This window comes from Balaenoptera borealis, assembly GCF_965194805.1.
Source record: "Balaenoptera borealis genome assembly, chromosome: X".
Taxonomy (NCBI): domain Eukaryota; kingdom Metazoa; phylum Chordata; class Mammalia; order Artiodactyla; family Balaenopteridae; genus Balaenoptera; species Balaenoptera borealis.
Genome location: NC_138881.1, coordinates 117,034,724 through 117,058,523, shown reverse-complemented (window position 1 = coordinate 117,058,523; position 23,800 = coordinate 117,034,724). Strand labels below are relative to the sequence as shown.

The following is a 23,800-nucleotide window of genomic DNA, read 5'->3' as shown; positions in this document are numbered from 1 at the left end:
ATATGCTCAAAATCACTAATTATCAGAGAAATGCAAATCAAAACTACAATGAGGTATCACCTCACACCGGTCAGAATGGCCATCAGCAAAAAGTCTACAAACAATAAATGCTGGAGAGGGTGTGGAGAAAAGGGAACCCTCCTACGCTGTTGGTGGGAATGTAAACTGGTACAGCCACTATGGAGAACAGTATGGAGGTTCCTTAAAAAACTACAAATAGAGCTACCATATGATCCTGCAATCCCACTCCAGGGCATATATCCAGAGAAAACCATAATTCCAAAAGATACATGCACCCCAATGTTCATTGCAGCACTATTTACAGTAGCCAAGACATGGAAGCAACCTCAATGTCCATCAACAGAGGAATGGATAAAGAAGATGTGGTATATATATAAATGGAATATTACTCAGCCATAAAAAAGAACGAAATAATGCCATTTGCAGTAACATGGATGGACCTAGAGATTATCATACTGAGTGAAGTAAGGCAGACAGAGAAAGACAAATATCATATGATATCACTCATATGTGGAATCTAATTTTTTAAAAAAATGATACAAATAAACTTATTTACAAAACAGAAACAGACTCACAGATTTCGAAAACAAACTTAGGGTTACAAAAAGGGAAACACGGGGTGGGGAGGGATAAATTAGGAGTTTGGGATTAACAGACACACACTACTATATATAAAATAGATAGCCAACAAGGACCTACTGTATAGCACAGGGAACTCTACTCAATATTCCGTAATAACCTATATGGGAAAAGAATCTGAAAAAGAATGAATATATATATATGTATAACTGAATCACTTTGCTGTACAGCAGAAACTAACACAACATTGTAAATAAACTATACTCCAATAAAATTTTTCTTAAAAGATAGGTGAAAGAAAAAAAAAAACCCTAAAAGTAGAGTTACCATATGATTCTGCAATCCCTCTCCTGGGCATATATCCGGAAAAGATGAAAACTCTAATTCAGCAGTCCCCAACCTTTTTTGGCACCAGGGACTGGTTTCATGGAAGACAATTTTTCCATGGACGGGGGGTGGGGGGGATGGTTTCGGGATGATTCAAGCACATTACATTTATTGTGCACTTTACTTCTATTATTATTACACTGTAATATATAATTAAACAATTATACAACTCACCATAATGCAGAATCAGTCGAAGCCCTGAGCTTGTTTTCCTGCAACTAGATGGTCCCATCTGGGGGCGATGGGAAACAGTGACACCCGAAGTGTGTTGTTTATGTCCATCTACTCCGTAATCTCGTTTTGGTTGCTGTCACTGCAGAAAGACCTGCTTCACAAAGATAGGATGCTGGAAATGGAAGCAGGCTTTTCTGGCATTGCTTTTGTGGCAATCTCAGGATATTCTGCCTTGACTTTAATCCAGAATGTATGGAGATTTGAAGTTGTCTCAAACATACTTCTAAGGCCACCATCATTTGCGATCTCAAGCAGGTGATCCTCGTCTAGCGTGGACAAAGTCGATTCACCTGGCTTATTCACAAATGGGTCGCAGATCCATTCCTTCCCAGTTCGGGGGTCTTTCGTGGTTGGGAAGTAATGCTCAAACTCTTTTGAAAGCTGAGGTAGGTGATCATGCACCAGCTGGGAGAAAGAAGACCCTGGCTCAGTCTCTTTCAAAATCTCTGCTGATGTCTGAAACATGTCAAAAATCCCAGTGTTCACTCGTCGCCCCCATAATTCCAGTTTGGCTTTGAATGCAGCCACTTTATCTGCAGACTTGAACACAGTTGTTGTTCCCCCCTGAAGTGACAGATTGAGTTTGTTGAGCAGGTTGAATATGTCACACAAGTAAGCAAGTTTTGCGACCCATTCTGTGTCACTGAAATGTGCTGCCAGTGGTGACTGTTTTTCTAAAAGAAATCTCTGGAACAGTTCTCATAACTCAAAAACTCTGGCCAGTGATCTACCTTTGTAAAGCCATCTCACTCCTGTGTATAAGAGAAGACGTGTGTGCTCTGCGTCCACCTCCTCACAGAGCTGCGGGAACAGATGTGAGTTAAGGGCATGTACTTTAATGTGGTTGACCATTTTAATCACAACCTGCAAAACGTTGTTAAGTTCAGGTGACATTTTCCGGCTAGCCAGCATTTCTCTGTGGATGACACAGTGCGTAGACTCACATTCAGAAGCGACCTCTTTGCCCCGAGTAGTGAAACCAGAAAGCCGTCCTGTCATGGCAGCCGCTCCGTCCATGCACATACCGACCCAAAATGACTAATTCAGTTTTCCTGATATGTAATCATTCAGAGACTTGAATAGTTCTGCAGCTGTGGTGTTGGTTGGCAACAACAGTGCACATAACATATCCTCATGCACATGCTCCTGAAAAACAACAGAAACAAGCGTTGTTGCCTTGTCAACATCAGTAGACTCGTCAACCTGGACTGCGTACCACGGTGACACATTAATCCTCTCTAACAACTGTGCCTCAATATCCTCTGCTATTTCATCAATTCGTCTAGTTATGGTGCTAGCTGAAAGAGGAACACGTGCCACCTTTTGAACCACAGCCTCTCCTAAAAGTTCACGACAAATGTCCTTAGCAGCAGGCAGGGTCAACTCTTCACCAATAATAAAGGGCTTCTTAGCTTTAGCAATGCAGTTAGCCACTAAGAATGCAGACACATTTGATAAAGTGGTGGCCTTCAGTAACTGCTTCTGTTCTTCATGTTCACGTTTTTTTCTTTTGAAACACTCCAAAGGCTTGTCTTTTAATGCAGGGTGCTTGGTCTCCATGTGGCAAAGCAGTTTTGAAGCTTTCATAGCTTCATTGGATAGCCGGCCACCCCACAGTATACAAAGCGGGCTTGGAGAATGTGAATCACCTGTTGCAATGAACCTGTAATTTAAGTAGGACTCTTGGTATTTTCTTTTCAATGCAGCTTTCTTTTTGTTGGCAGTCTTAGAGTCTTCTGCTGTCTCATCATTGGGTCTTTTCCCCTTTTCAAAGAAGCTCTCCAGCGACATTTGTTTTTCACTCATTTTGGCTAGGGTTAGCTTGTGGGCTTACCGAAACTGTGACTGAGACAAGTGCACAGTGCGGGAAAGAGGCAAGGAGTGGTAAATAAAATAATGGGTGGGCTATGCTCGGACTAAAATGTGTCGGATTCTGACTTAAAGTCTGTCACCAGATGCAGCTTAATTGTCATTTGCCACTCACTGATAGGGTTTTGATATGAGTCTGCAATCAACTGATTTATTATGGTCTCTGTGCAGTCAGACCTCTCTGCTAATGATAATCTGTATTTGCAGCCACTCCCCAGCGCTAGCATCACCGCCTCAGCTCCACCTCAGATCATCAGGCGTTAGATTCTCATTAGGAGCGTGCCACCCAGATCCCTTGCATGCGCAGTTCACAGTAGGGTTCACGCTCCTATGAGAATCTAATGCCACTGCTGATCTGACAGGAGGTGGAGCTCAGGCGGTAATGCGAGTGATGGGGAGCAGCCATAAATACAGATGAAGCTTCACTCACTCGCCCACTGCTTACCTCCTGCTGTGCGGCCCAGTTCCTAACAGGCCATGGACCGGTACCAGTCCGTAGCCCAGGGGCTGGGGACCCCTAGTCTAATTCGAAAAGATACATGCAGCCCCAGTGTTCATTGCAGCACTATTTATAGTAGCCAAGACATAGAAGCAACCTAAATGTCCATTGACAGAGGAATGAATAAAGAAAATGTGGTACATATATACAACGGAATATTACTCAGCCATAAAAGGAATGAAATAATGCCATTTGCAGCAACATGGATGGACCTAGAGATTGTCATACTAAGCAAAGTAAGTCATACAAAGACAAATATCATATGATATCACTTATATGTGGAATCTACAAATAATACAAATAAATCTATACACAAAACAGAAACAGACTCACAGATATAGAAAACAAGGTTACAAAAGGGGAGGGGAAAGGGATAAATCAGGAGTATGGGATTAACATATACACACTACATATATAAAATAGATAAACAACAAGGATTTACTGTATAGCACAGGGAACTATATTCAATATCTTGTAATAACCTATAATGGAAAACAATTTTTAAAAAGAATATATACATATATATATATAGAGAGAGAGAGAGAGAACCAAATCACTTTGCTGTACACCTGAAACTAACACAATACTGTAAATCAACTATATTTCAATTTTAAAAAAAGAAATAATGCCCTCAAGTTCCACCCATGTTGTCACAGATAGTAGAATTTCATTCTTTATAATGGCTGAATGATATTCTATTGTATATATACTACATTTTCTTTATCAATTCATCTGTCAAGAGACACTTAGATTGTTTTAATATCTTGGCTATGTGAATAATGCTGCAATGAACATAGGAGTGCTGATACCTTTATGAGATCCTGATTTCAATTCCTTTGGATATATACCCAAAGTAGTAAAATGTTGGTATCTGGAAACTGCAATAGCCACAAAAGTATATTTTAGTATCCAGAGTGACCACTAAGAAAACTACAAAAAGAGACAGGCTCTAAAAAACTTTAAATGAATCAAGAAATAATCCTAAAAAGTGTTCAAGAATCTCACAGGAAGTTAGAAAAAAGAGGAACAAGAACCAGAGGAAACAAACCGAAAGAGACAGACACAGTTCTAACATATCAATAGTTATCTTAAATGTAAATGGCCCAAATATACCAATTAAAAGACAAAGATTGTCCTGGATTCTGGTCTGGCATGTAAGAAGCTTGGGAGTTGCCACTCTGTCCTAACAACAAGTAAAAAGCTGAACAAACTGAAAAATCAACAACTCTTTTTAGATCTATAAGATAAGTGAAGTCACAGGGCAAACCACTGCCCCCCAAATTGGAGAAAGCAACAGGTGAATGCAGAGACTTACAACTTAATGGAGAAGAAACCTCCATGGGAACCAATGTGGAGTAAGAAAACCTGAACTGTAATTGATGGATTGCTGGAGGCTCGGTGTGAGCAACTCTGAGTTAAAAACTCCATAGGACCCAGTCGTGGGGGGAGGGGTGGAATTCCCACACTTTCCGGAGTTTTACCTCCTGGAGCTCTACTAGGTTCTCACAGTGAATACTGAAGAAAAATCCCCTCATGCTTCCTAGGATTTGCCCCTGGGCCACTATAGCTTATTTTTCAGCCAGTGTTTCATCAGCGGTTGTGCTTAATCCTCTAGTACCAGTGAGGCTTCCACTCTGGGTTGATGGGTCTGTGTGCAACTGGGGGAATGTTTTCAAGTCTGCTGCATGCCCTGCTCTGACTGCTCCTGAGTAGGTGCAGCCTAGGGCATGCACACAGCTTTTTGGGCCCCCAGGGATGAGTGTGATCCTAGTAGGGTTCTTATTATCTCTCTTCCTGATTCTGTGTTTAAGTTCTAGGTAGCTTCACTTGTTGCTGCTAGTCTCACAGAGCCACCAGCCCTCTCTTTAGAGCTTGCTACCAAGATTGCCATTGTTTTAAATAACACCTTCTGCCAGAGTTTCAGAGTCCTTCATCCTTACAGTCTGCCTCTCTCGCTGGGCAGAACCTCCACACTATCCCACTGGAGCTGGAGGGTGGGTCAGTGGTCTGTTTCTCTCTGAATGACACCCATTTTCTACAAGCAGGTAGCGTAGGGGTGATAACAGCCCCTGATCTCTTTTGTTTGCTTGCCCTCCAAGCATGGAACCTATAACCTCTGAGTGAGCTGGGGCAGGAGAGATTGGAATCTCAGTGTTCTCAGCCTGTCATGATTGGGGCAGAGCCCTTGCCCTACAAATGGAAGCTGAGTAGAAGAAGGGAGCACCAGTCCTCTTAGCTGTACCTCCCTGAATAGTGGTTCTGCAGCATGGGATCAGGGGAATGAGGGGTGCCACCAGCCTGCCTATCCAATTGTGAAATAGTAGCCCTAGACTAGGAACTGGAGCAGAGGGAGCCCTCTTCTTAGCCACAACTGGCTGGAATAGAACTCCCATCACTGACCCGGGATAGGGTAGGGGATGGGAGCATGCTTGGCTTAAATGCCACAGTCTCTCATTGTTCTTACCAAGATTTAGTAGGTTTTCTTGAATAAATGTTTCTCCACGTTCTTTATGTCTTGAGACAATTTCCAGAGACTTTAAATGTTTGTGTGTGTGTTTTTTTAAAAAACAATTTTCACCCATTAAATGGTTGTTTTGCTGGGGAGAATGTCTGCCAAGCTCTTCACATTGCCATTCCAATTTTTTTTAATCTCTTATTTTTCTCTTGTCTAGTTAACATTAGCCAGTATGTTCAGAATAATGTCAAGTAGGAATAGTGGACCTCCAGGTCTTATTCCATACTTTAAAGAAAATAGGGGCTTCCCTGGTGGCGCAGTGGTTGAGAATCTGCCTGCTAATGCAGGGAACACGGGTTCGAGCCCTGGTCTGGGAGGATCCCACATGCCGCGGAGCGGCTGGGCCCGTGAGCCACAATTACTGAGCCTGCGTGTCTGGAGCCTGTGCTCCGCAACAAGAGAGGCCGCGATAGTGAGAGGCCCGCGCACAGCGATGAAGAGTGGCCCCCCCTTGCCACAACTAGTGAAAGCCCTCGCACAGAAACGAAGACCCAACATAGCCATAAATTATAAATAAATAAATAAATAAATAAAATTAAAAAAAAAAAAAGAAAAGAAAATAGAAGGTTTAATTTTAGTGACTGTTAAGTCATTAATGCTTGATAATTGCATCAAAAAGTCCTAAGGGACAGAATTTTGAGCACCCTGCTTTGGGGAACCATACTCAGGGTTCAGAGTCTTTACATTATGTCATGTATCATGCACACCGAGAAGATTAGCTCCTTACTTGGGGTGGTTTGTTCACAAGTCTGGGTGAACAGCTCCAATGGGATTGCTTGCTTCTAGTTTGACCTCAGGTGACTTCTCCTGGCTCAAGCATTAGGTCGTCCCCAAGTACATCTTTAGAGTGACCATAGCCTGGGGCTGCGTATGCATATCTTAATAGAACCTCTTTCACAAATATGACCTCTCTCTTCCGCCATATCAGTCTATTCCTCTCCAGTGGAATTATTCCCTTAGCATACAACATGCTCAGGTTTTAAGTAGCCTGAAACAATCTTCCCTTATAGTTGCTAGTCTTTCGAGTTACTGTCACCCCATCCCTCTTGTTTCAAGAGCCATGTTGAAAGAGTTACCTTTTCTTTACTGCCTCTGCTGTTCCACCTTCTTATTTAATTCATCCCTAGTTCTCTGCTTTCTCTAAAAGTGACCTCCAAAATGGCCTCATCTCTGTCTTCATTTTCTAGACCTTTTTACTGCATTTGACCCCATGGACCAAACCTTCCACTTTCAAATTATTTTGCCTCCCTTGGCTTCATTGACAGTGTGTTCTCTAACCCCCTCTGTCTATTCCTTCAAGTTATTTTGCTAGATTCCTTCCCAAATTCTCAGCAAGTGTGGCTTCTCCTGTATTCTGTTCCAGTAACTTCATCCTCCCAGAAACCCTGGGAAAGTACTATCAGTGTTTTGCAGTTAGATCCTAAAAATATAGCTTGGGATCTGACATCTCTCTTGAATTCTCCCTTATTTCTTAACTGCCTCTTCTTAAACATTTCTACCTCCATACTTCCTCCAGGGAAGAGTAATAAGCACTCGCCTGCCACTTGCTAGATATTATGCGAGGTACTTATACATTCTCCCATTTAATCTTCTCACTAATAAGGCAGATATCATCACCGCAGATCTACAGATGTGGAAATTGAGAGAAAGGAAAAACTCTTTACCAAAGGCCACACAGTGTAAAGAAGTCAGGATTTAAGGCCAAATGTTTCTAATTTCTATTGCCATTCTCTTTTTGAATATGCAACACTACAAGTTATGCTCAAAATGTCTAAAACCAAACATATGATCCCCCTCTACTACCAAACCAATCCCTCCTCCAGATTTTTATATTTATGCTAATGACGCTATCATTGCCCCATTCAGGCACGCTGGGGATTTCAGACTTACCCTCAACTTTTCTCTTCTTCTCTGCCCACATCCAACCAGTGGTCTTGTCTGGCACTGCCTTTTCATTCTCTCCCATCTGCCATTCTCCTTTGCAGATCAATTTCTACCACCCTAATTTAGGCACCTCGATTTGTTCCTGAATTGGTTTTGTGGTCTCTAGTCTTACCCACCTTCCACATGTACTGTCCAATCCATTTATCCATCTTCCTCTAAGGCAAGTTCCATCCATCTCTAGCCTCTGTTTCCCCATCTGTAAATGAAAGGATTGGTTGGATTATAATAGAGGCTCCTAACTGTTTCACCACCCAAGACCCCTTTCGTTTCGTTTTTAACCTGTGGAGCCCATGATTAGAAAATTTTTTCTAATGTTAAAATTTTCACTTGTTAAGAAACAATTAACTTGTTTTCCCATTTTAAAAAATTCATCTGACTTTCATAACTGCCAATCAATGCTTCTGATCAGTGTCCCAGTTTGACTGATTCCAGCTTACAACAAATAATATTGATACTGTAGTTGATCTGCACAGCTTTATCATGGAGACATACATGGTTCCCTTTAATCTTTCTGAAATCTTTTTTTAAATTTTATTTTTTTATTGAAGTAAAGTTGATTTCCAATGTTGTGTTAGTTTCAGGTGTACATCAAAGCGATTCAGTTATGCATATATATATATGTATTCTTTTTCAGATTATTTTCCCTTATAGGTTATTACAAAATATTGAGTAGAGTTCCCTGTAATCTTGACAATCGCTCCAGAACTTCCAGTGTAGTTGCCAGTGCCCCCTGGCTGGCGACCATTGGGTGAGTAATCTCTAAGGAATATTCCAGCCCTGCCAGTCTGTTATTCCTAAAGTACAACACTGATCATGTATCTTCCCTGTTGATTATTCTGTAAGGGCTCCCCATTGCCTCCTAAATTAACTACAAACTACTTAGCCTGGAATTCAAAGCCTGCCACGCTCCAGCCCTTAACATAATGTTTTTTTCAAATTGTGAGCTGACAGCCGTGCTTGCATGAGCAACGAACTATTAAGCACAAGCATACATGCAGAGTTTACCGTTCTAATCACAAATAAAACTGACAACAAAGTTAATCTGACACATATTTAATGATATACCTAATGGTTATTGTGTTGGGTGGTAATTAGTCATAAATGGTAAGCAGTATGCATAAATGATTGTAATTAGTATTACTTTTCCACACTCAGACCAATTTTTCCAGTTTCCTTCCATACTATTAGTCCTTCAGCATCCCTAATCAGCATCCGTGCTAACAATTTTCGCTGATACGGTGTACCATTTAATCATCATCATCACATACATGCACACACTCTTCCATACATTATGAGACAAAAGGTCCTGGCACTTCCTCTCCAGCAGCTGAGGTTCTGCTGTGCCCCCACCCCGACTGCCTCCTGCCACTCAGGACTGAGGTCCCCCTGTGATAGGGCCACTGCTTCGTCTCCTTCCTCCTGCCCAGCCCCCATCCCCAAGCCCAAAGCCTCTTCTACTCATCCTTATATTTGGGGTGCTCTGAGTGGTTCATCTCCATCTCAACACCAGAAGGCTTCAGGCTGCAGAAATTCAGTCCCTTAAACTATATTGCTTCAGAGAGAGAAGGAGGGGATACAGTATGTTCCTGGGTTGTGTTGGTGGAAGGAGGAAGGCCAATAAGAGAAGGGCCTTTCAATGTTGTCAGTATTGGATAGAAAGCATTATAAAGAGAGGTGGCAGACACTGGGGGCTCAGGGAGGAGAGACAGAGTTACATCAGAATATGGTCATGTCTAAAACTTTATCATTCCAAACACAGGTATTAAAATGAAGGCAACCCAATCAAAAAATAGGCAGAAGACCTAAATAAACATTTCTCCAAAGAAGACATACAGATGGCCAAGAGGCACATGAAAAGCTTCTCAACATCACTAATTATTAGAGAAATGCAAATCAGAACTACAATGAGGTATCACCTCACACCAGTTAGAATGGGCATCATCAGAAAATCTACAAACTGTAAATGCTGGCGAGGGTGTGGAGAAAAGGGAACCCTCTTGCACTGTTGGTGGGAGTGTAAATTGATACAGCCACTATGGAGAACAGTATGGAGGTTCCTTAAAAAACTAAAAATAGAACAACCATATGACCCAGCAATCGCACTACTGGGCATATGCCCTGAGAAAACCATAATTCAAAAAGACACATGCACCCCAATGTTCACTGCAGCACTATTTACAATAGCCAGGTCATGGAAGCAATCTAAATGCCCATCGACAGACGAATGGATGAAGAAGATGTGGTACATATATACAATGGAATATTACTCAGCCATAAAAAGGAATGAAATTGGGTCATTTGTAGAGATGTGGTTGGACCTAGAGACTGTCATACAGAGTGAAGTAAGTCAGAAAGAGAAAAACAAATATCATATATTAACACACATATGTGGAATCTAGAAAAATGGTACAGATGAACCAGTTTGCAAGGCAGAAATAGAGACACAGATGCGGAGAACAAACATATGGACACCAAGGCGGGTAAGCAGGTGGGTGGGGTGGTGGGATGAAATGGGAGATTGGGATTGACATGTATACACTAATATGTATAAAATAGGTAACTAATAAGAACCTGCTGTATAAAATAAATAAATTAAATTAAATTAAAAAATTAAAAAAAAAAACCCAAAAACATAAGACCTGAGACAGTAAAATTCCTAGAAGGAAACTAGGAAAAAAGCTCCTTGATATTGTCCTTGACAGTGATGAAGGCAAATAATGCAACTAGAGATTATTACACTAAGTGAAGCAAGTCAGAAAGAGAAAGACAAATACCATATGATATCATTTATATGTGTAATCTAAAATCTGGCACAAATGAACCTATCTACAAAACAGAAACAGACTCACAGACATAGAGATCAGACTTGTGGTTGCCAAGGGGGAGAGGGGGAGGGAGAGGGAAGGACTGGAAGTTTGGGGTTGGTAGATGCAAACGATTACATTTAGAATGGATAAACAACAAGGTCCTACCGTATACCACAGGGAACTGTATCCAATCTCCTGGGATAAACCATAATGGAAAAGAATATAAAAAAAAGAATGTATGTGTATAACTGAGTCACTTTGCTGTACAGCAGAGATTGGCACATCATTGTAAATCTACTAGACTTCAATTAAAAAAATAAAATACATAAAATGAAGGCAAATAAGAAACCAATTATGCAGTTATTTGAAAATATTCAAGTGATTTTTTTAAGTCGCTACTCATATTTTCTGTATCATATGCAGAAGTCAGGAGAGCAGGAGAGCAGCACTGGCATATCTCCTTTGCTGGCTCACTGTGTGACAGTAGGCAAGCCAATGGCTTCTCCAGTTTTGCATCTGTAAAATGGGTTTTAATCCCAATGGTGTTGCGATTTGCCTAGGAACCCAGCCTCAAAATCTTGGAGATGTCTTCAATGCCTGTCATACACTCTTCTTCTTGTTGGCTACCAAGTTCTATACACACTGGTTCCTAAATAACTTGAATTAATTTGCCTCTCTTCATCCTTACTGCCAGTACCTTAATTCAGGCCACTGTCATCTCTCATCTGGACCACTGTGATAGCCCTCTAACTGGTCTCATCTCCATTCATGCTATTTTCAAATCCATTCTCCTCATGGCACCTAGAGTGATCACTTTTCAAATTGATGTAAAAATTGTGTCACATAAAATTAATCATTTTAAGTGTGCAATTCAAAGGTGTTTGCTACATTCCCAGTGTTGTGCAACCATCACCTCTATCTAATTCCAAAATATTTCCATCTCCCCAAAAGAAAACTCCATACCCATTAAGCAGTTACCTCCCATTCTCCCTCCCCCTACCCCGCCGGAAACAACTAATCTGCTTTTTGTTTCTTAGATTTGCTGATTCTAGATATTTCACATAAATTGAATCATATAATATAATGACCTTTTGTTTGCTTTCTTTCACTTAGCATATTTTTAAGGTTCATCCATGTTGTAGGATGTATCAGTACATCATTGCTTTTTATGGCAGAATAATATTCCATCGTATGAATATACCACATTTTGGCTATCCATTCATCAGTTGATAGATATTTATTGTCATTTTTCCATCTTGAGGCTAATGTGAATAGTGCTAATATGAACATTCATATGCATGTATTTGTTTAAATATCTGTTTTCAATTCTTTTGGGTATATCGTGGAATTACTGGTTCATATGGTAATTCTATGTGTAACATTTTGGAGAACTGGCCAAAATGTTTTCCAAAGCACCATTTTACATTCCCACCACCAGCTTGTTGGCCATTTATTTATATTCCTTGGATAAACGCCTATTTAAGTCCTTGACTACTCTTTAATCAGGTTGTCTTTTTGTTATTGAATTGAAAGAGTCCTTTATATATTATGGATACTAGACCCTTAATAGATATATGATTTGCAAATATTTTCTCCTGTTCTGTAGTTTGTCTTTTCACTATCTTGATAGTGCCCTCTGAAGCACAAAATGTTTTTAATTTTGAAGAATTCCATTTTATCTATTTTTTCTTTGTTGCTTGTGTTTTGATGGCATATCTAAGGATCCATTGCCAAATCCAATGTCATGAATATCTACCCCTAAGTTTTCCTCTAGGAGTTTTATACCATTAGTTCTTATATTTAGGTCTTTGGCCCATTTTGACTCAATTTTTGTATATACTGTGAACTAGGGGTCCAACTTCAATCATTTGCACGTGGCTATTCAGTTGTTCAGGCACCATTTGTTGAAAAGACTATTCTTTCCTAATTGAATGGTCTTAGCACCCTTGTTGAAAATCAATTGACAATAGATGTATGAATCTATTTCTGGACTCAATTCTATTCCACTGATCTATATGTCTATCCCTTTGCCAGTACCACATTGCTTTGATTACTGTAGCTTTGTATTAAGTTTTCAAATTGGAAAGTTTGAGTCATCCAATGTTAGTTTTGTTTTTCAGGATTGTTTTGAATATTTGGGGTCCCTTGTGATTCCACATGACTTTCAGAATCTACTTTTCCATTTCTGTAAATAAAAAGGTCATCGGGATTTTGATAGGGATTGCATTGAATCTGCAGATCAACTTGGATAATATCGTCATTTTAACAGTATTAAGTCTACCAGTCCATTAACATGGGCATCTTTCCATTTATTTAGGTCTTCATAATTTATTTCAAATTTTTTTGTGGTTCTTAGAGTATAAGCTTTACACTTCTTTTGTTAAATTTATTGCAAATTATTTTATTCTTTTTGATGCTATTGTAAATAGAATTGTCTTCATAATTTCATTTTAAGATTGCTAATTGCTAGTGTATAGAAATTCAACATATTTTGGGATATTGATTTTGTATACTATAACTTTGTTGAATTCATTTATTAGCTTTAATTTGTTGTGGATTCTTTAGGATTTTTAAATATGTAACATCATATCATCTGAAAATTGAGTTTCATTCCTTCTTTTCCAATTTGGAGATCATTTGTTTTTTTCTTTCCCTGCCTAATTGCCTGAGCTAAAGCTTTCAGTACAATGTTGAACAGAAGAGGTGATAGTGGGCATCCTTCTCTTGTTCCTTAGGGGAAAAGTTTTCAGTCTTTCCCCATTGAACATTATATGAGCTCTGTGTTTTTCATATAGGGCCACTATCATATTGAGGAACTTCCCTCTGTTTCTTGTTTGTAAGTGTTTTTATCATGAAAGGATGATGGGTTTTGTCAAATGACTTTTCTGTGTTAATTGAGGCATGATTTTTTTTCCTGTGTCTATTAATGTCTTGTATTACATTGAATGATTTTCATATGTTGAAGCATCCTGGCATTCTTAAGATAAATCCCACCTCGTTATGGTGTATAATCTTTTTAAGATGCTGCTGGATTCAGTTTGCTGGTATTATGTTGAGGATTTTTGCATCTATATTCACAAGGGATATTGGTACATAGTTTTCTTTTCTTGTGCTGTCTTTGTATGGCTTTGGTATCAGGGTAATGCTGGCTTCATAGAATGAGTTAGGAAGTTTTAGCCCCTCATCTATTTTTTAAAAGAGTTTGAGAAGGACTGATGTTAATTTTTCTTTCAATGTTTGGTAGAATTCACCAAGAGCCATTTGGTCTTGGGCCTTTCTTTGTTGAGATGTTGTTTACTGATTCAATCTCTTTACTTGTTATAAGTCTTTCACTTATAATTTTGTATTTATTCTGAAGTCAGTTTTGGTAGTTTGTGTGCAACTAGGAATCTGTCCATTTCATATACGTTATCTAATTTGTTGGCATACAATTGTTCACAGTATTCTCTTATAATTCTTTCTGTTTCTGCAAGGTCTACAGTAATAATGCCACTTTCATTTATGATTTTAGTAATTTGAGTCTTCTCTCTTATTTTCCTGGTTAGTCTAGCTAAAGGTTTGTCAGTTTTGTTGATCTTTTCAAAAAACCAACTTTCTGTTTCACTGATTCTATCTATTGTTTTTCTATTCTCTATCTCAATTATCTCCACTCTAATCTTTACTATTTCCTTCCTTCTGGTAGCTTTTTATTTAGTTTGCTCTTCTTTTTCTAGTTCCTTAAGGTGCAAAGTTAGGTTATTAACTTGGGATCTTTCTTCTTTTATAATATAAACATTTATAGCTATATATTTCCCTCTGAGCACTAATTTCTTGCACCCCATACATGTCAGGATGTTGTGTTTTTGTTCTCATTCATGTCAAACTATTTTCTAATTTCACTTGTATTTTCTTCTTTAACTTGATGGTTGTTTTTAACTGTGTGCTGTTTAATTTCCACATTAAAAAAATTGTGTTTTCCTCCTGTTATTTGTTTCTAGTTCCATTTCATTATGATTAGATTCTTTATATGATTTAAATTTTTTAAAATTTATTGAAACTTGTTTTGTGGCTTAACATACGGTCTGTCCTAGAGAATGTTCCTTGTGCACTTGAGAAGAATTTGCATTCTCTTCTTGTTAGGTGATATGTTCTACATGTCTGTTAAGTCTAATTAGTTATATAGTGTTGTTCAAGTCCCCTATTTCTTTATCATCTTCTGTCTACTTGTTCTATCCATTATTTGAAGTGGGATATTTAAGTTTCCAACTATTATTGTACAAATGTCTATTGCTCCCTTCAATTCTATCCGTTTTTCCTTCATGTACTTTGGAGCTCTGTTATTAAATTCATATATGTTTATAATTGTTATATCTTCTTGATGGATTACTCCTTTGATCAATATATAATGTCATCCTTTATCTCTTGTAACAATTTTTTTTGTCTTAAAGTCTATTCTGTCTGATATTAGTATAGCCACACCAGCTCTTTCGGCTACTATTTGCATAGAATATCTTTTCCCTTCCTTTTACTTTCAACCTACTTGTGTATTTGGATCTAAATTTAGTCTTCTGTAGATGGATAGTTGGACCATGTGTATTTATCCATTCTGCCAATGTCTGCCTTTTAATTGGAGAATTTTAAAAACATTTTATCTAAAGTAACTACTGATAGGTAAGGAGATAACTTTTGCCATCTTAATAATTGTTTTCCATATGTCTTATACCTTTTTTCACTCCTTTAATTTCTCCATTACTGATTTCTGCTGTGAATAATTTTTTTCTAGTGTACCATTTTGATTCCCTCTCAGTTATTTTTTGTATATTTTTTAGGTTTTTTTTTTTCTTAGTAGCTACCCTGGGGATTACAATTAATATCTTAACTTTATAACAATTAAGTTTAAATTAAGACAAACTTCCTTTCAACAGTATGCAAAGTTCTGCCCCTTTACAGCTCTTTCCACCCTTTATATTGTTATTGTCACAAATTACATCTACATGAATGTATGTCCATAAACAAAAGTATATAATTATCATTTTAAGCTTTTGTCTTTTAAATCATATAGAAAAAATGAGGATAAATGAAATAGAGACTGAAAAAACAATAGAAAAGATCAACAAAATTCAAAGCTGGTTCTTTGAAAGGATAAACAAAATTGATAAACCTTTAGCCAAAGTCATCAAGAAAAAAAGGGAGAGGGCCCAAATCAATAAAATTCGAAATGAGAAAGAAGAAGTTACAGCCAACACCACAGAAATACAAAGGATCATAAGAGACTACTATGAGGAACTATATGCCAATAAAATGGACAACCTAGAAGAAATGGACAAATTCTTAGAAAGGTACAATCTCCCAAGACCGAACTAGGAAGAAAAAGAAAACATGAACAGACCAATTACCAGTAATGAAATTGAATCAGTAATTTAAAAACTCCCAACAAGCAAAAGTCCAGGACCAGACGGCTTCACAGGTGAATTCTACCAAACATGTAGAGAAGTGTTAACACCTGTATTTCTCAGACTATTCCAAAAAATCGCAGAGGAAGGAACACCTTTGAACTCATTCTATGAGGTTACCATTACCCTATACCAGAACCAGACAAAGATATCACACAAAAAAGAAAATTACAGGCCAATATCACTGAAGAACATAGATGCAAAAATCCTCAACAAAATACTAGCCAACTGAATCCAACAATACATTAAAAAGATCATACACCACGATCAAGGGGGATTTATGACAGGGATGCAAGGATTTTACAACATCCACAAATCAATCAATGTGATACACCACGTTAACAAACTGAAGAATAAAAACCATATGATCATCTCAATAGAGGCAGAAAAAGATTTGATAAAATTCAACATCCATTTATGATAAAAATAACTCTTCAGAAAGTGGGCATAGAGGGAACACACCTCAACATAACAAAGGCCATATATGACAAACCCACAGCTAACATCATACTCAACAGTGAAAAGCTGAAAGCATTTCCTCTAAGATAAGGAACAAGACAAGAATGCCCACTCTTGCCACTTTTATTCAACATAGTTTTGGAAGTCCTAATCACAGCAATCAGAGAAGAAAAGGAAATAAAAGGAATCCAAATTGGAAAAGGAGTAGTAAAACTGTCACTGTTTGCAGATGACATAATGTGGTACATAGAAAATCCTAAAGATGCTACCAGAAAACTACTAGAGCTCATGAGAGAATCTGGTAAAGTTTCTGGATATAAAATTAATATACAGAAATCTGTTGCATTTCTATACACTAACAACAAACTATCAGAAAGAGAAATTAAGAAAACAATCCCACTTACAACCACATCAAAAAGAATAAATCTAATGACGGAGTGACAAGACCTGTACTAGGAAAACTATAAGACACTGATGAAAGAAATTGAAGATGACACAAACAGATGGTAAGATATACTGTGTTCTTGGATTGGAAGAATCAATATTGTGAAAATGACCATACTATCCAAGGCAATCTACAGATTCAATGCAATCCCTATCAAGTTACCAATGGCATTTTTCACAGGACTAGAGCAAAAAATTTTTAATTTTTATGGAAACACAAAATACCCCGAATAGCCAAAACAATCTTGAGAAAGAAGAAGAGAGCTGGAGGAATCATGCTCCCTGACTACAGTCTATACTACTAAGCTACAGTAATCAAAATAGTATGGTACTGGCACAAAAACAAACATATAGATCAATGGAACAGGATAGAAAGCCCAGAAATAAACCCATGCACTTATGGTCAATTAATCTACAACAAAGAAGGCAAGAATACACAATGGAGAAAAGACAGTCTCTTCAATAGGTGGTTCAGGGAAAACTGGAAAGCTACATGTAAAAGAATGAAATTAGAACATTCTCTAACACCATATACAGAAATAAACTCAAAATGGATTAAAGACATAAATGTAAGACCAAATACTATAAAACTCCTAGAGGAAAACATAGGCAGAACACTCTTTGACATAAATCGCAGCAATATTGTTTTGGATCTGTCTCCTAGAGTAATGGAAATAAAAACAAGAACAAGCAAATGGGACTTAATTAAACTTAAAAGCTTTTGCATAGCAAAGGAAACCATAAATAAAGACAACCTATGGACTGGGAGAAAATATTTACAAATGATGCAACCAACAAGGGATTAATTTCCAATATATACAAACAGTTCATACAGCTTAATATAAAAAAAATTAACTCTGTCAAAAAATGGGCAGAAGACCTAAATAGACATTTCTCCAAAGAAGACATACAGATGGCCAACAGGTACATGAAAAGATGCTTAATATCGCTAATTATCAGAGAAATGCAAATCAAAACTACAATGAGGTATCACCTCACACCAGTCAGTATGGCCATCATTAAAAAGCCTACAAATAATAAATGCTAGAGAGGGTGTGGAGAAAAGGGAACCCTCTTACACTGTTGGTGGGAATGTAAATTGGTACAGCCACTGTGGAGAACAGTATGGAGGTTCCTTAAGAAACTAAAAATAGAACTACCATATTATCCAGCAATCCCACTCCTCCTAGGCATATATCCAGAGAAAACCATAATTTGAAAAGATACATGCACTCCAATGTTCATAGCAGCACTATTTACAATAGCCAAGACATGGAAGGAACCTAAATGTCCATCTATGGATGAATGGATAAAGAAGATGTGGTATGTATACACACACACACACACACACACACACACACACACACACACACACACACACACAATGGAATACTACTCAGCCATAAAAAAGAAGGAAATACGTAATGCCATTTGCAGCAACATGGATGGACCTTGTGATTATCATATTAAGGGAAGTAACGCAGACAGAGAAAGACAAATATCATATGATATCACAAATATCACTTATATGTGGAATATAAAAAAAATGATACAAATGGACTTATTTACAAAACAGAAAGAGACTCATAGATATAGAAAACAAACTCATGGTTACCAAAGGGGATAGCAGGGCAGTGGGGGGAGAGATAAATTAGAAGTTTGGGATTAACACATACACACTACTATATATAAAATAGGTAAACAACAAGGACCTACTGTATAGCACAGGGAACTATACTCAATACCTTGTGATAACCTATAATGGAAAAGAATCTGAAAAAGATTTTATATATATATATATATGTATGTATCTACATTGTTGTGTTAGTTTCAAGTGTACAGCAAAGTGATTCAGTTATATATATATGTATATATGTATATGGATGTATATATATGTGTCTATATATATATATATATATATATAAAACTGAATCACTTTGCTGTACACTCAAAACTAACACAACAATGTAAATTAACTATACTTTGGTAAAAAAAAAATAGTGCTTACCAAAAAAATATAATAAACCAAAGCAAAAAGATTTTAGATTCTATTTTAGGACATTTGATACCAGACACTACTAATTTTGCCTTGTCTAGTATTAAGATTAGTGGGGGGCCACTAGGTTCTGGCAGGTAAAAACCAATATGCATCTAGTTTTTAGACATGGTGACTAAACAGACATGGTGACCGCCTATGATCAATGAATTTGTATTCCCTGAATACACTCTGGTTGAGGGTAATGAGAGGTAATTGAGAAAAACCAATGTGGAATTACAACCAACCTCAGGAACCATATAAATCTTGCTTGGAATTACTTGTTCAATGATTGCTTTCTCCACTAGAAGGCTCATTTGCCATTGGAGCCCAAGCACCTAGCCTGGTCCCTGGCACATAGCATATGCCCAATGAATATTCGTTAATGGAATGAATTACTGAATAAACAATAGAACTCAGAACTGCCCATGAAGATTTTACATATTCTCACTAAAGTAGACTGGTAGATGGTAGTGAAGCCAGTATGAAGAAGGGTTCCATCTTCAATATTGTGTAATTACTGTTGCATAGAATTCACAACACAGAAGTCTACCCAGAGCGACCATGCCATTCAATGGACAAGAATGACTTTCACTTTATACACAAATTGTTTATGGTTAAATGTCGCTTCTGAACTATGTGAACAATTTATTCTTTTAAGGTTAAACTCATCCTATACCCATCCATCCATACCGTCTCTGCAAAAGAAACTGTCAAACTAGTAAATTGTTTGCTTGGTAAACTGTTGTTCACAGTGAGAGTAAAGGGAACTGTGAACCCAATCCCACCCAAATGATTGCAAGGTTCAAATTAGCAAGGTCAGATGACGGAGGTTTGCCTAACTTGAAAGGGGGGCCACTAGATTCTGGCAGGCGACCTAGGTGGCAGTGGTGAAAGGAGGAGATGCCAGTAGGCAGTACTCTCCAAGGAGGCTCTGGCAGGATGGCTTTGACATGGCGAGGCTGCAGGGCACAAAACCAGGATGACAGTTCCTACAATGAGATAAATGAAGACACCCACGCGGGAGGGAACAACAATGGCCCCTGCCCAGGGTGGCCGCGGCCTGCCCACTGGCCAGGAGGAGTGCCTGACTAATTGCATTGCTGTCGGTCTCTATATAGCACCGTTTTGTTTATTGAAGGTCCTTTTCTTTGTCCTGAACAAATTGACCCATTTGCTTCACTTTGTGCATTTAATTTTCATCTGTATGTTTGCAAAATACCCCATCGGTGTTCATTATGGTAAATTAATATTAGTGTTTCTGTAAGACAACCATCAGCCCTCATTTTCACTAACTCTTTCCTACCTCTCCCTGCCCACCGCCCTCCCGCCTCGTCCCTTGACTAATAGATATCATTTCAACAGTTTGACTAACTGCCGTGTTACAGAAAAGGCAGTAATTTATACTGATGTAATGGCCGTGATAAAAATCATTTGTGTGCTGATTTTATAAATTAGGGTGGAAATGTGAGTGCCTCTGAAAAATGAAGTGCTACCACATGGATTCCACTGTTGCTAATGCTTCATACCTTTCTGCTTCATTAAACCAATTTCACGGGGAGATGAGTTAGAGGAAGAAGCTGTGCTGCTTACGAGATGCAACAATGGTTTATTGAAAGAAATGGGGCTAAGATTAAATTAAGTGCTACTCGAGAAATATGGAAATACACAAATATTCAGGCCTCTAGATGAGTAATTCAAAAATACGATAACTTAGCTCTTTCATCCTCCAAATACTGGCTCATCATAATCGCATAGAACTGAATTCACAGCCTACTAATTAGTACTGAAGAGCTTCTTGAAATTACCCTTATGAGTGGGAAAACCCAAGAATGAATTTATTCCCTTTCCATTTTGAAATCATGTCAACTCAAAATTTTCTTTTGAGTCTATTCTGATAAGATTTTGATCTTTAAATGCTTCCTCAATGGTTTGCTCATTCTGGAGAAGTAAACACCTATTTTAGATAAAAGAGGAGGGAGCGAGGTGAAGGCATGTGGCAGAACGTAGTCAGGTCATTCATGGGCAACTGGCAATTACCAAACCTCACTAGTTGTTCTGTTCCCTTGTCCCCCGACTTCAGGTGAGCATATAACCAGCTGAATACAGATTTATGCTGATAAGCATCTTGTTACCCCTTTTTGGATAATGCCCTAAACAGGAGGTGGAGACACTGAAAAATAAAGCACGGCATGTCCTTAGGAGCAGGTACCAAGAAATTGGGATGGAGCCATTTCCACTGTTCATCTAAACTGCCTACTATTTTCCCCATTCTGAGGAGCTTGAAGTTTTCACTTTCTAGCAACTAAACCCTATTTGTTCCCTGAGTTGTGAAGGATGTAAACACAAAGGGATTCATTCATTAAATAAGAGGCTTATGAATACTTAGTGTTTTTTTTTTAATGCAGAATTTCGAAGTGCAGCTGAGGAGCTGCCATTTTCCTCCCCCCTCACAATGAGATCTCTGTGTGTAAGTGACCCAAGTCCTGGGGTTGAGTCCAGCTCTCAGATTAGCACAGAAAACACGTACAGACGGGACTTTCAACCCACCCCGTGATAAAAAGAGTTCCCAAAAGTGTGCCTCCTGGATGGGAGAAAAGGATTTCGAGATTACAATCCCGAAGACCATGTGCCAAGAGTCAGAGCCACATCCCCACTCAAATGGGAAAGTCATGCACGTGGGGTCTGTCGCTACCATCCTAGAGTTTGGGGTTCAACAGACTTGGTTCAAACAAGTAACGTAGCATGTTCACAGTTACAGCAAACACTGTTCATCACACTATTGTAGAGGGACCATAGGCAGTTCCCTTCCAAGGCTCATCACTGCTACTAGCTGATGGGCACGTTCACCATCATCAGGAAGGGAAAGGGTGCAGCCCAAACGCCCCTCAGCCTGACGGTGACTTGCAAAGCCAGTGTCACTGTTTTGAGCATTACAAAAGGCATAGATTTAGCTCACAATTAAAGAATGAATTTAAAGAAAACTAAGTTTCAGACTTGTTAGACAGCAGATTGTTGAGACCACACCAGAGATCCCTGATGCTGGGCCTGGGGTGGGGCTGAAGATTTTGCATTTCCAGCAAGTTCCCAGGTTATGTTGATACTGCTGGTCTGAGAACACAAGACCAAGCCAATTGCTTTACCCAGTAGTTCTCAAACATTCTGAACATTAGAATCAGCAAGGGATCTTTTAAAAAACCAAAAGCCCATTCCCCCCTTACATCAATTAAATTAAAATCTCTGGGAGTGGGACCAAGGCATCAGTATTTTTCCAGCTCCCCAGTTAATCCCTATGTGAAGCCAAATTTGAGGGCCAGTGCTGTAGAAAGCAAAGGTGGAGGGTTTTTTTATATTTTTGTTTTTGTTTGTTTTAGCAAGAGGGGAGAATATAATAATTACCTTGTGTTTACATAGTGTTGAATTTTTTTTCACATGCTTTCACATCCAGTAGCATCAGCAGATGGTTTGCCACAGTTGCAAATATTTGTACTCAATGTCAGGTAGAAGGTTTGGTGACAGGGAAAATTTAAAGTAATAGGTAGTCTGAGAGGGGCCAGAAATTTGACAATTCCAAATCAGGCCTTGGAGCTTCCAGAAATCTCTGATCAGAACATCCAAGACAGGGCCATACAAGTAGCTATTCTCCAAACTACTTGAGAGTTTATGTTTCTTTTATGCCAAAGAAGGTTTCTTAGGCCCATATGCTTGGCTCTACCACGCCAGCTCATTTTTTAGAACTATAAAACCCTTTTTGTTCTTGACGAAGCTCTCTCACTGGCAGTACCAGCAGTAGAGCAGTGGTTTTCAAATCTGTCTTGCACGTAAGTATCACCTGGGGAGCTTCAAAAATACCAGTGCTTATTTCCCACCCACCCACCCACCCCACAAAGATTGAGATTTCATTACTCTTGGGGGGGTGGGGCTTAGGCTCTGGAATTTTTTAAAACATGATAATAACATGCAGACAATTTGGGAACTATTGGGTTAGAGCAAGGAGTCCTATTAATTCTTCATTCTGTTAGAGTTTCTGCTTGCTTGGTGCACCCAGTTTGGACCCCAAATGCTTCACCTGCTCTAGACACCTCTAGACACCTATCTGCAGCATAGTTGAAGACTTTCTTTTACTTGGGGCTTAGGGTAATGACAGAAGAGTTAACTGATAATGATGGAATTTTTACTATGGAACAAGAAAGGTGCCTGAAGCATTAACCTAAACGACTACGTTACCCCTTGCTCTTTAATGTATGGTCTGTGGCCGGTGGCATTGGCGTCACCTGGGAACATTTTATTTAATTTTATTTATTTTTGGCTGCGTTGGGTCTTCGTTGCTGCGTGTGGGCTTTCTCTAGTTGCGGCGAGCGGGGGCTACTCTTCATTGCGGTGGCTTCTCTTGTTGCGGAGCACAGGCTCTAGGCACGTGGGCTTCAGTAGTTGCAGCACACGGGCTCAGCAGTTGTGGCTCACGGGCTCTAGAGCGCAGGCTCAGTAGCTGTGGCGCACAGGCTTAGTTGCTCTGTGGCCTGTGGGATCTTCCTGGACTAGGGATTGAACCCGTGTCCCCTGCATTGGCAGGTG

At 38.8% G+C, this 23,800-nt stretch overlaps 1 long non-coding RNA gene across 1 annotated transcript; it reads right to left on the bottom strand.

Moving 5' to 3' along the window:
- Positions 1–552: 552 nt before the first annotated feature.
- LOC309620117 lies at positions 553–23,140 on the bottom strand. Its single transcript, XR_014239422.1, has 2 exons — positions 8,165–23,140; positions 553–2,367 (listed from the first exon to the last, which is right to left on the bottom strand). It is a non-coding gene; the product is annotated as an uncharacterized lncRNA (long non-coding RNA).
- Between the last annotated feature and the right edge of the window lie 660 nt (positions 23,141–23,800).